The sequence below is a fragment of the Cryptomeria japonica genome, chromosome 5 (genome assembly GCF_030272615.1).
Source record: "Cryptomeria japonica chromosome 5, Sugi_1.0, whole genome shotgun sequence".
Taxonomy (NCBI): domain Eukaryota; kingdom Viridiplantae; phylum Streptophyta; class Pinopsida; order Cupressales; family Cupressaceae; genus Cryptomeria; species Cryptomeria japonica.
Genome location: NC_081409.1, coordinates 460432893 through 460447819, shown reverse-complemented (window position 1 = coordinate 460447819; position 14927 = coordinate 460432893).

Here is a 14927-nt window from a genome sequence, read left to right as displayed (position 1 = left end):
AAATCAAAAAATCGAAAAATCATCAAAATAAAAAAAACCGAAAAACCAAAAAAAATAAAAATTTAAATATTGCAAAAATTTAAAATTGCAAAAGTGACATTTTTTTTTGAAAATTGCGAAAAATCAAAATCAAAAATAAAAAATAAAATAATTTTTTTTTAATGTATTTTTTTGGAAAATACATGCATGCATAAATAAATTTTTTTGGGAGGCGTATGGAATTTTTTTTTTAAATCTGGAAAAACCCAACGCAAATCTCATGCTACTCCCCCAAATATGCCAACATCAGCATATATGAATCTTCCTGCAACATGATATCAACAAACTGTCAGTTCTGTATCCAATCAATCTTATCAATTCTATCAATCCATCTCATCTGATCCTTTCTATTAGGTCTTATACAGGATGAATCCTTCCTGGAACTAGACGTTTTGATCAAGTCTTATACAGGATATATCGTTCCTGAAACCAGATGCTTTGATCATCTTTGTCTTATATAGGAGGTGCCATTCCTGAAACTAGACTTGATCTCGATCTCATCATCCTATCAATTCAATCAAACTCTATCAATCATCACATCAAGAACCACATCAAAATGATCGAAGAACTCACACTTTCATCAACCATAGTTGCAGGAATCATCCAATAGTCTATTGGGAAATCAATTTCACAAAGATCCAAAAAACTCCAAAGGTCAATTATCTCAATTGATCTCCCGAAGGGTCATCCTCGCATCAATATCTATCAATCAGCATCTGGGGCATCATATCGGCATCATATCATCTCAAGCATCGAATCGACATCATATCATCTCAAGCATCAAATCCACATCATATCGGCATCATATCATCTCAAACATTGAATCCACATCATATCGGCATCATACCATCTCAAACATCGAATCCACATCATATTGGCATCATATCATCTCAAACATCGAATCAACATCATATCGAGATTTCTCATCTCCAAGATCGAAACAAAATCATATCGAGATTTATCATCTCCAAATCAAATCAATATCATATCGAAACCAAATCTGCATCAAATCAAGATCAAATCTACATTCTATCGAATCAATAACATCATCAATCGAGCTTTCTTTGAACCAACATGTCGTCACACATCGCTTCAAAGAGGGGAAAAATGTATACACCTAAAAATGGTCTAAAGATAGTTAATTAAATATGCAGTTATTTGATTAATTCCCCTTCCCAATTAATTGAATTCATAAGAAATTTAATTAATTTCTCTATTCATCTACTAATAAATAAATCTAAATGATTTATTTATATAGTTCATCTCATATCCCCTTTGATTAATTAATTCTAAATTAATTAATGTCTCCCCATATTAATAAATTCTTCTAATCCCTAATTAAGATTAACAAACTCAAGTTTGTTGAGATTAATTACCATTTTCCAATTATTTGAATTTCTAAATTCAAATGAGCACATGGCTCCTAACTTTAACCACCCAGCCTAACCATCCCCTAACTTAACCCATTCAATCTAATCTTGGGTCTAACTAACCCTATCCTATCTTGCACATCCTAACCTCCTTATCCTAACCTCTCATGGTGTGGATATTTTCTCCTTGAGACACATGGCACTTTTGCCACATGTCTCCTCCCTTGGACACTTGCCCTCTCATGAGCAAGGCTCCTTAACACTTGTCATCACAGAGATGACAAGTGTCCCTTCCTCCAACCTCTTCTCCAACTTCCTCAATCTTGGCCCTTGATATCTTCAGATCAAATCTGGATAGTCGATTCTTGCCACCTCAGCTTTGGCCTTGGAACTCCTATAAATACCCCTCATTTTGGAGCAATAAGGATCCCATCTCATTTCATCTTATGCATGGTTATTATAGGCATATCGATCCCATCTCATATCAATTTAGGCATTGTTACTATAAGCAATTTGCATTTCAATTATCTAGTAATTAGCATTTGGATTTATCATAGCATGTTAATCTAGTTTCTTACATCATTCATTTCATATCATTTTCATAGTCAATCATGATCAAATAGCTACTCAACTCTTGAGTTGCCACTTTGGAGGTTATTGCTCCACTGAGAGTCCATCAATCCAACACCTTCAAGGCCCTCAAGAATAGAGGAAAATGGGACATTTCAAGGAAGGCTTATGGTTTGCATCTTTGATTTAGTTTTTCAATTAAGCTTTTCAATTATGATTTTATTGTCTCATTATATGTGTATGCCTCTTATACTAACCACATTTTTAGCATCACAATTTCAATACGTAAATCAGAAATGTCTTCAATGATATTTTGATGATCATGTCCCGAGACAAATTTGCACATATTAATGATTAATTTTTAGATAGAAGACAAGAAAAATATCATGTTTCTTCCTTGTTCCTCTAGTCAAATATATCCTAGAGTCACTCAGAAATCATGATAGCGAAAAGCAATTATAGAAAAGTTGAACAATCCTTTTAAAATCATTATCCAAAAAAATATTATCCACTAAAAAGTGTGTGATGTTCTTATATTGACTTTGTGATAGCTTGATAATTGATAGTTTGATCTCGTGTTCAACATTGGATGTGTCAAAGTTTTCACTTGATAAGAGTTGTCTAACTGTTTGTTCTACCTGTTTGGTTAAGCTCAAAATGATTCAGAGTTTTGCCCCTAGCTAGGTGTAGGATTTTGCCCCAAGCCTAAAAACAAAGTTGTTACGATATATCCAATGATCCAAATCATGGTGAGAGAGAAGATGTGATGCTTGCGTATGTTCCAAGGTTTTATGATGGTCAGCGCTGATGGAAGATGAATGAATGCAAGCGGAAAAAATGCATGAACTAATAGATGGAAGAGCTAGCAGATAGATAGCGCCTATTTGCCAGGTTTTCACCATCTGTTTTTATTGCACTTTTTCTGATATTTGATTTTTTGGATTTTTCTGCTTTTTCACTTTTTTTCATTTTTTTTGATTTTTCACTGTTTTTTTATTTTTTTCTGCTTTTTCACTATTTTTTATTTTTTTTCTGCTTTTTCGCTGTTTTTTATTTTTCTCTGTCTTTTCGTTGTTTTTGATTTTTCTCTGCTTTTTTGCTGTTTTTGATTTTTCTCTGATTTTTCAGACATAGAACTTCTTCATGTGCATGCTATTGATAGGTTCCTCAAGTTGATCTTCATCTTGTGTTGATAGCTGATGTGCTCCTGATCCAAATACTGTTGTGATCACAAATGGACCTAACTAGTTTGGTTCAAACTTTCCTTTCTTTTCTCAATCTACCTGGTTGCGTGGATTTTCCTTTAGCACTAGTTCTCCCACTTGAAAGATTCATGGTTTAACCTTGTGATTATAGCTTCGGCACATTCTTTGTTGATATTCCTTTAGATGATCAAAGGCATTTTGTCTGTGTTCATGGATCAGTTCTAACTCTTGCAGTCTAGATACTCGTTGTTCTTCATCTAGGATGAGATCTTTTAGTGATACATGTAGAGAGGTTATCTCTACTTTGATTGGCAGTATAGCTTCTGATCTATATACAAGAGAGAAAGGTGTGGCACCTGTCGATGTGTGGATATTGGTGCGGTAAGCCCATAGAGCAGGGTTTAATTGGATATGCCAATCTTTCCCGACATTGTTCACTGTCTTTTTAAGCATTTTTAGAATAGTTTTGTTAAATGCTTCTGCCTGCCCATTTCCTTGTGGATAATATGGTGTGGATATTTTGTGCTAGATTTTGAACTTCTCACATAGCTCTTGTACATCTTGATTCTTGAATGGTCGCCCATTATCAGTGATAATGGTCATTGGTATTCCATAAGGATAGATAATATAGTTCAAGATAAATGCAGCAACTTGATTTCCTATGATATTGATGAGAGGTACCGCCTCAATCCATTTTGTAAAATATTCAGTAGCTACCAGGATGAATTTGTGTCCATTAGATGATGAAGGATTTATCTTTCCTACTAGATCAAGTCCCCATTGACAAAAAGGCAAGATATTGCTAAAGCATGTAGTTCTTGTGTTGGTGCATGGATCAAGTTCTCATGGATTTGACATTGTTTGCATGTTCTTGCTATCTTAAAAGAATCTCATTCCATAGTCGGCCAATAGTAGCCCAAGCGTATGAGTTATTTCGAAAGGGTAAGACCACTTGAATGAGTGCCACAAATGCCATTATGGACTTCATGTAAGGCCTTCTCAGATTCTTCTTGTTCAAGACATCATAAGAGAGTACCATCTAGACCTCATTTAAACAAGGTATCAGCGATGAGAGTATAATGAGATGATTCACGAATAAAGTTTCTCTTTTGGTTCTTTGATAAATCAGGAGGTAGGATATTGTCTTTCAGGGATAAGTAAGTTTGGCCATAGCGGGAGGAATTGTGTCCAATAAGTTGACAGATGGTTTGGCAATCAGGACAATTAAAGGCGGGATGAAACAACTCTTCAACCATGAATTCATAACGTTGTTGATTTTCCTATGTCTGCAATAGAGAAGCAAGTGTAGCCATGGCATCTGTTGCTTTGTTGTCATTTCTTGGGTTATGTTCAAAAGTTATTTCTACAAAGTACTTCTTGATATCATCCACTATCTTTTTATAAGGCATTAGTTTGTCATCTTTTGTTTGATAGTCATCATTGATTTGATTAATGACAAGCTGAGAGTCTCCAAAGACCTGAAGTTGTTTAATGTTCCATTCTACAGCCATTTTGATACCTATTCCCAATGCTTCATACTCTACTATATTTTTTGTACACGGAAAGTTTAATTTGTATGCTTTCAGGATTGTATGCTCTTGTGGTGTGATGAATAGAATATCGGCTCCCAATCCATGTCATGTATATGAACCATCAAAGTATAGTTTCCATGTTTTTGTTGTGACTGTTAGGATATCAACATCGGGAAACTCAATTTGTAGAGGATGATTATCTTGAAGTGGTGTTTCTACTAGTTGATCTGCGATTATTTGTCCCTTGATAGCTTTTCTGTCAACATATTTGATATCAAACTCGCTTAGAATCATGATCCATTTTGCTAGTTGTCCTATCAATGTGCCTTTGCTGAGCAAATACTTCAAAGGATCGATTTTAGCTATCAACTTGATGGAGTGAGATAGTAGATAGTGTCGTAGTTTTTGAGAAGCAAAAACTACTGCCAAGCATGCTTTTTCTGTTGATGAATAGCTGACCTCATATCCCACTAGTGTTCTGCTGATGTAGTAGATGGCTCATTCTTTTCCTTCCTTATCCTCTTGTGTGAGAAAAACTCCCAATGATGCTTCAGTAGTTGATACATAGAGTAATAATGGTTTTCCTGGAATTGGTGACATTAGAATAGGTGGTTGCATGAGATATACCTTGATCTTGTTGAATGCTTCTTCACATTGATGGTCCCATTTGAAATTAACATGTTTGTGCAATAGGTGAATAAATGGTTGACATTTATCTGCTAATTGAGCAACAAATCTTCTGATTGACTGGAGTCTTCCTTGTAGTGATCTTAGTTGACTGATATTCTTGAGAGATGCCATTTCCATGATTTCTTTAACCTTAGTTGGATCTACTTTGATTCCTCTTGCTGAAACAATGTATCCCAATAGCTTTCCTAAAGTAACACTAAAGGCATATTTCTTAGGGTTTAGCCTTATCTTGTATTGTTCTAACCTGTCAAAGATCTTTTCCAGTATCTCTACATGTTCTTCTTTGTTGTATGATTTAGCTAATATGTCATCCACATAGTCTTCCATGAATGTAGGCATCATGTCATGAAATATAGTTGTCATAGCTCTTTGATATGTAGCACCTGCGTTCTTTAATCCAAAAGGCATGACGTTCTAGCAGAAAGTACCCCATGGGCATGTAAAAGCTATCTTTTCTTGATCTTTAGGTGCTATTTTGATCTGATTGTATCCAGAGAAACCATCCATTAGAGAAAACATGGAGTGTCCTACAGTTAATCTACAATGATGTCTATGTTAGGCAAAGGAAAGTCATCCTTTGGACATGCATTATTAAGATCTCTGAAGTCTATGTATATTCTGATTCTTTTATCTGGTTTTGAAATAGGAACAATGTTGGATACCCATTGAGGATATGATACAGGTCTGATGAATCTGACATTTAGTAATTTCTTTAGTTCTTCCTTGACTAAAAGAGCAATATGCGGATGCATTTTCCTTAACTTTTGTTTGACTGGTTTGGCTCTTGGACTAACATTTAAGTGATGCATAATAAGTTCTGGATCTAACCCTGGCATGTCTGCATAGGACCAGGCAAAATTGATTTTCCCTTGTTTAAAGAATTCCACATATTGTTGCATTTCTACCTCTGATAAAGATGTTGTTGGATGAAGAATCTTTGGTTGCTCTGTTGTGCCAATGTTAACTACCTCTATTGGTTCAATCAAAATGGATGATCTTTCTTGATAGTGCTTAGGTAAAGTGTCAAATCTCCCATCTTCCGGTGCCTCAAGGAGGTTTTCACCATTAGATGCGTCCTTTATTTTAACTTTTTCTTGGTCTAATGTTGCCAAGAAATGGTTTTTAGCATTAGACCTAATATTCTTTTCTTTATTTTCACTTTTGCGACTAGGAGATTTGGCACCCACTTGTCTGGAAGATGCATTGGTGAAATTCCTGGTGAGAGTTGTTACAGGTTCGATTGCATTAAAATATACAGATATGGCATGGTCATTTGGAAAGGTATCAATGGTAGTATGTCCTTCATCTTCCCAATCAATAAGTTCAGGGTGGATTAGAGGTAATGGATCTTCAGGTTGGGATGTTTCAAGGGTTTCAAGGGTCATGATGGAGGTATCAAAGTTTTCAATATGTGTGTCTATGTCTAAAATGGTACTCTCGTTAGAATGATCTCACATAAGAAGTTCCTGATTGTCCTCGATTAAGTCCAAGTTAGCCAAATGTAATTCTAATTCAAGTGAACTAGTTCCTGACATTTGCCCTGCATAGGTGTGAACTATATTGACTTCTATATCTCCTTCAAAGTATTTTTCTTCAACTGATTCTTCAGAGTGATAGGAATCCAATTCCCATTCATTAGAATCTGTATCACTTGCAACTTGTAGTCTACAAATTTGGTCATATAGCATTTCTTTCACTTTTTTGGCTATACTTTTCCTTCTTTCATATTCAACCTCTTCAGGACTGAGATTGAGTTTTGTCAACTTTTCTATGAGTTCTCCTGAACTTATATTAGCTTCTTTCTTGTTTTGATTGAGATTTAATGCTGCTTGAGAGATGTTTTTAGTTTGTTTCTCTTGTTGATTTGAAGTTTGTTTCTTTTGCCATTTTGTGTTTGCTTGTGCTTGTTGCTTAACCGATTTTTCTTCCCTTTCAATTGCCAGTTGTTCTTGTTTGTTTTCATATTCCTCTTATTGTTGACTAAAAGATATGTATTTTGGTATAGTGACTTGTCCATACCCTAAGCCTACTTTGTCTTTTGTCTACTGAGTATGAGGCTGAATAGGTTCTGAGATACCTTCCTTTCTTTTTCCTATAGGGCTTGTCCCAGTGTATCCCATCCTTTGAAGAATGTTGAATCCTTTTCTATATTTTTCCATAGGTATTCTGACATTGTTGACCTTTTGTTGAACTTCTTCATCTTTGTATAGCCATTGCAATACATCTTTGTCTTTTGTTTCCTCTGATAAGGTTCCAGCACTAATGAATGCTCCATCAAATATTGGAAGATGTTTCACAGTTGGTTGTTATTTAGAGCTTGATGGTTTTCCAAAGGATTTAGGAGAAAGTGGTAATTGTGATATTGAGTATTCTCTATTCCCTCAATCTATTAGCTACATTTGTTTTTCCATACTTGATAGAATAGAGGCGAATTATTTTTCCTTGGATTGTGTGCTCAAAGATGTTACCTCCTTGTTATGTGGAACAATTACTTCTTGACCCATTTTTAGATTGCTGCAATATTGGAATGGATTTGCATCTACAGATATTGTGATTTCTTGTCCTTCGTAGGGAAATTTTACACATTGATGATAGGTTGATGGGACAACTTGCAAGTCATGTATCCATGGTCTCCCTAGGAGCACATTATATGATAGGTCCAAGTCTAGAACTTGGCATGCTGTGTCTTTTTGTAGAGGTCCCACTCTGATTGGTAGTATCACAATTCCCTTGGAGGAACGTTCTTCTTCATCATAGGATTTTATAGTGATCCTTTTCTGTACATCCACTGCATCTTCTAAATATCCTAAGGCATGAACAAGACTTAATGAGCAAATATTTAGGCCAACTCCACCATCTATTAGAACATGCTTGACTCGCGTTTTGTGAATAAGGACTTCAATATGCAAGGGAGCGTTGTGAGGGTGTTGTAGGGACATGTTGTCTTTGTTAGTGAATGATAAGCAATGAGGGGTTGTGAGGTGTCCCACCATGGTTTGGAATTGATCAATATCAAGGTCTTTGGATATGGTTGTATCTACTAATGCTCTTTCAAGAATCTCCTTATGTGCAGGTGAAAGTTTTATAGGCTCCAAGATGGATATTTGCGCGGGTGTTTTTTGCAATTGTTCCACTAGATTGTATTGTTTTGTTATAGTGGATGATGTGTTTGTTGTAGGACCTGGCAAAACAACTTTGGCTTTGCTTCTTGTGATAGCCTGAGCATGTTCCTGATTTTGTTTTTCCTTAACTACAATCACATTCACCACATTGTCATATGTATGCGCGTAGTTTACCTTTGCTTTACCCTTACCATTGTTTGATGTTGATGACTCACCTTTCTCATAGTTTGAAAGTGGAGTTTTAAAGGCAATATGAGATTCATTTGTTGTATGTCCATCCATAGTTATTAGGCCATTATCAATTAAGTCTTGTATGACATGTTTTAACTTTTGAAAATTATCTATGAGATGTCCCTTGTTTCGATGGAAATCGCAATACTGATTATCGTTCCACCAAGGTGGTTTGATTTGAGGTTCGTAATTCCTTTCTTTTGGTAAAGTGATCAGTGTGTTTGTGATAAGTGTCTTTAGTGCTGATCCAAGGGGTTCACCAATGTTTGTGAATTTTCTTCGAAAGAAAGTCTTGATAGTTGCTCTTTGGTGATTGTTGTTTTTCTATGCTGCTGTCGAGTGAGTAGATAAATTGAAAACCAGTTGCTTCGGTTTCACATTGTTGTTATCTACTATTCCATTGTTGACGACATTTCGATTTCTATTCCAAAACTTTGGCTTGTCATTGTGATTGTTGTTATTGTTGTTGTTAGGAGAATGGACTCCTTTGTATATTTTCAACTCACCCTTCTTTATCATGTCTTCTTCCATTCTGATTCCATTATCAACCATTTTTCCAAAGATTTTATTTCCTTGCATTTTTAAGTAATAACTCATTTGATCATTTAAGTTGTCAATTAATATGTCCATTTTTTTATACTTTGGCACTGTACAAGGATACCTCGATGCTAGGCGTCTCCATCGTTGTAAGAATTTCATGAAGGGTTCTCCACTTTTTTGTTTAGTGTTACATAGGTATAGAATGGTTACCTCATGTTGTATGTTGTAGGAGTATTGTGAAACAAACTTATCCACCAACTCTGAAAATGATCTGATTCCTAGTGTAAGTTTGGAGAACCATTCCATAGCTAGTCCAGTTAAGCTTTTCGGAAATAGTCTCATTAAGTAGGTATCCTCATGTGCAAACTCCATACTCATTGTGCAAAATTCTTGTATATGATATTGAGGGTCAGTGCTTCCATCATAATTTTCATATCTTGGGGTTTCAAAACCTATAGGAAATGGTATCATGTTTAGATTTATGTTGAAAGGATAAGGACAATTTCTTGAAGTGAGTATCATCTAACATTTCCTCTTTGCATCTCTTGGATTTGTGTTTGCATTGCTTGCAGTTGTTGTGTGAGAGTCATGATAGGATTATTAACATGATTTGTTCTTGCATGACCATGATTTTGCATTCTAGGAGTATTGGGATCTCTTCTTGTTTCATCTCTAGCTCTTCTTGTATCCTCATTGATTTGAATGCTATTCAGGATTTCTACTTCATCTCTTCTAGGTATGTCGGTTTCGTCATTAGTCCTAGTGGTATTGGGAATTGATATGTCATTCATGTGGAGACCAAAGATGTCCTCATATTGTTCGTTATTAGGAGGAGGGTCATTTTTCTTTTGTGTCAATTTATTCACATAAAAATCTTGGGGAAGTGTAGCACCAGATTTGGCTAGCATTAGAAAGTATTTTTCTTTTTCTTCCTCCAACAATCTCTGCATAAATTTGTCGAATTGGGGATCTTTCTTGATGTCTCTGATGTTTTCTTCTATTATTTCTCCTTCAAATTGTATTTCATCTTCATGTTCCATGGTTATATGTTCTTTGGATGTTTTTAATGTTTCCATTTCTATCTCTATGATCCTTCGTCTCTAAGATCTAGTTAGAACAGGCATACACGTGTGTTATTCTGCTTAGGATTCAATTGTACAAAAGGTTCTTTTGGGTAAGTGATCAATAGTAAATTTCAAGGCAATAGAGTGATATGACACTAAAAGAGAATTCAAGTGTTTAAAAGTTTACAAGTTTTTCGATCTTTGGTTTAGGAGTGCAATGGTGGTGATTTGATAAGAACCAAGTCTAGTAGGAACGATATATCCTATGATGTGGGACAAGGTTATCCTTACCAAATGTTTCAATTTTGTGATAAAGGATGATTGATCCTGATGAGAAACTATGTTTGAGTGATCAGTTTACCAAAGAGGGTGATAATGCACTTTGAGATGTTTAGATCTTGAACTTGTTGGGGGTGAGCACTTTGAAAATCTTGAGGTGTATATTTTCTAGATTCTGATTTTGATGGATGATAAATTGATCAAGTGAACCAAGAAGACAATCTAAGCACGGATTGACAGATAACATGTGTTTATGCTTACTACAAATTGATCAGGCAGAAATGATAAATCTAAAACAGGCATGCAGGACACAGCTCTGGACTGATAGATGCAGAGTTTTGTACGACATAAGATTTAGCTTAGGACAACACAAGATACAGAGTTATACAACAGAACAAAGTTTTTCATGTAAAAAGTAGAGGCTCGTACAACACACTTTTATGAACCATACGACAAAACAACTGACTCGTACGACACAGGATAGCAGATAGTATGACAAATGATTTTATGCAAACAAACTCGTATGATAGAGATCTTAACTCGTACGACAGATAACCAGGCATAGATAAAAAAGTTTGTTTGGCTGAATTTTTGATAACTGAAGTTTAATGTTTTGCTTATGTCTTCCAGTTTTTTATATGTCTGATTTGTCGATTTAGGGATGAATACATAGCAAACACATGATGTGATAAATGACTCCAATCAAGCTAAACCCTAAGGAATTTGGCTGAGAATGAAAAACTTTGCTTGCTGACTTAGGTACACACCCAATAGCTAATCAAAATAGGGCCGTTGAGTCTCACGCAATGGATTCTCAACGTCGTATTATCCAACTCCAAATGCTAATGGGGGCACGATATGACAAGTGTCTTGGGAGAGTTACTATCTCTCTTGCACAAAGAATATCACCCTTTCGAAGGTGAATTGGGTAGCTTCTATTTTAACCGGCACTAGTAAGGGATCCATTTGGCACGTCGGTGTATAAACTCAATTAAGAGGTCTCCCAGCCTTGAAAACCAAGGTTTGATATACCTAAAGGTACGAAGGAGAGCTATTCTCGAGCACTGTTGTTGCTTTGATTTTCATCAAAAACACATTTATTTTATAGTGGGCTGGATTACTTGGCATTAGCCATTCCCACTTAGGTCATTCCCCTCTCACTGGCCTTAAGGGCTAAGAGTTAATAACTCCTCAGGAGGGCAGGCCTGCTAAAGAGATGCACTAATGAAAGAAAAAGATGAGTCTAGCTTTCTGATCACCTAAGAAAGGTGAGAGCATACTCGCCTATCATCAAAGACACATAATACATGGTTGTTCATTTTTAGCCCAAAATCAAGTGTGCCTAGAAATTTAAATGAATACACCAAGTTTAGTTGAATTCATAGGCAACCTGCAATAAATCCGTTAGTAGTCATGATTGTGTTTTGAATTATGTCTTTGACAAGCATATCTTTGTAAATTGTCCTGCAAAAAAGAGTTAGGCTGCCAAAAATCTCACAGACAAAACAAGATTAGCATTAGTGATCCGAACTATGAAATTTTATCCTAACTTCAAATAGGCATAACTTTCTGCTCGGGACTCGAAATTACGAGCCATTTAACTCATTGGAAAGGTCTCCAAGAGTTGTAGATGGGATTTTGAAAAAGTGTTCCTAGCCACTTTCAAGGGCTAAAAATTCCTAGAAGGCCTTCAAAAATGCAAATTACCAACGTATAGACAAACTTGAAAATTCTAACTTGTAGTTTGTGGCAAAACACAGAGGTAGAGAGTCGTACGACATAGATTTATAGGTCATATGACAAAATTTTTGACTTCGTCTGAAAGTAGAGACAGACTCGTACGACATATAAATGAGCAGACATGAGCAAAGAAATTTTACAAAATACACTCGTACGACAAGATTTATGAGTTAGTACGACAGAACTTTAGGTTTCGTACAGTATCCAAAATAGACTCGTACGACACAGGATCAACCTAGTACAAGTAAAGAATTTGCAGGAAATAGACTCATACGACACAACTTTAGACCAAGTATGAATAAAGAATTTGCAACATAAAAGCTCATACGACACAAAATTATACCTAGTACGAGTCAGGATGAGGTGTCATCCTACACTAAAAGGAAGTTCGTACGATCTGAAAAGGCAACTCGTACGAATTTCTGAAATAGAGCCGGACAGAGATGAAGTTCGTTGAAGATTAAGAGGCCGAAAATGATGACTTATGCCCCACGGTGGGTGCCAAAATGTCATGCTCTGTGAAGTGTACCTGTTCTTGCAACCACAATGCACTCAATAAATCATTACAAGCAATGGTTAGTAAATTGAAACAATGAAAGACAAACTCATAGCTAAACGACTTATTGCCTCCTAGTAAATGCGAGTATGAATTTTGCTCTCAGATCTTATTATGCAAATTCCAGTGACTTGACTACACTTAGATGGAGGATTTGAATGAAGAAAATGCATGATCTAGCAAGAATAGCATGATTAAGCTACATGATTTCATGATAATTCTAGAAAATAGGCTAGAATGAAGATGCAATTAAGCTAAGATTTGAACATGATAACAATGCTTGAAATGATAAGCTATAAACTAGATGCATATAGTAATAATGCTTGAATGCAAATGATATGCAAAAATCATATGAAATTGGGGCCCTTTGAGCTCCAAAATGAGGTCTATTTATAGGATTTCCCAAGGCTAGGGGTGAGGTGGCAAGAATCAATGGTCAAGATTGATCTAAAGATATCAATGGTTAAATTGGAGGAGGATGGCAAAGGGGGTTGGATTAAAGGGAACATCTGTCATCTCTATGGTGACAAGTGTTAAGAGGATTCTAGAAGAGTTTAGATGAAAGGGAACACTTAGTGACAAGTGTCACAAGGTTCTAGAAGACGTTAGATGAAAGGGGACATGGTGGTAGGTAGAATGGGTTAAGTTTAGGAATGGTTAGGTTTAGGAGTGGTAGAAGTTAGGAGAATTTGAATTTAAAAATCCAAATAATAGGAAAAGGCTAATTAATCTCAACAACTCATGAATTTGATTTATTTTAATTAATTAATGGATTTAGAAGAAATGATTTGATGGAGGAAATTAATTAATTTAAATAAATTAATTAAAGGGGATGAAATGAACCTATTAAATAAATCCTTAGATTTATTAATAAGTAGATGAAAGGGGAAATTTATTCAAATTGCTTAGTGAATTCAATTAAATTAGGAAGGAGAGATTAATTAAATAATTGCTTATTCAATTAATTATCTTCAGACCATTTTTAGGTGTATACAGTTGATACTAATACTATGCCTATGAAGAGTTATGTTTAAGTCCTTGGTTATACACAACCTCCTAGTCAAGTTAATAATTATATTCCTTTGACTACTCCTATGGCCCATCTTTACAGCCAACATCATGGATACTTCTACACAAAATGTCATGCCTACACATGTTATTCAAGGGGGCAACTCCTCTAATCATAATTCCTTCATCCCTCCTCCTATGAGTCTTCTATTTGTTACCCAATCATCTCCCATACCTACCTATAGTGTCCCGCCTCATTCTAAAGCTCCTCATTCATTCAACAATGCTACTTCTCCTTCTCAATCCAACATGTCCAATTTCAATCCTTCCACTAAAGCTTCCATCAATAATCTAGCTCAAACAATGTCTTCCTTACAACAAAAAATAGCTTCCATGAATCAATCTATGTATAATGTGCCCACATTTGATGTAGTGAGCCCATTATCCAATGATATTGTTTGTGTTGTCCCTCCTAAACATATGGAAGTCCCTCAATTGGAGCTTTATAATGGAAAAGGTGTTCCTTTGACTCATGTTAAACCATTCCAAACTTTGTGTAGTGACTTTGCTCATAACCAAATATTGTTGGCTAAATTGTTTACTAGAACACTTAGGGGTAAATATTTGCAATGGTATTGTTCCTTGCCTCATTCTATTACTTCTTTTCAACAATTGACTAAGGATTTCATTCACCAATTTCACAATAAAATTGGCCCTAAGATTACTTTGACTAATTTGATGCATTGTAAGCAAGATGTTAAAGATAAAGTGACTAATTTTATTGGTAGATATAAACATTTTTATTCTCAAATATCTTTTCTTATGTCTGATCAATATATTCAAAGAATTTCCATTTCTAATTTACAAAAATATTAGGGATAAACTTCTCTTTTTTGAGTTTACTTCCTTTATGTAGTTGTGCGTAGTACTTCACAATTTTCACCTTACCATGAGTCAATTGAAACTATCCTCATCAATGAC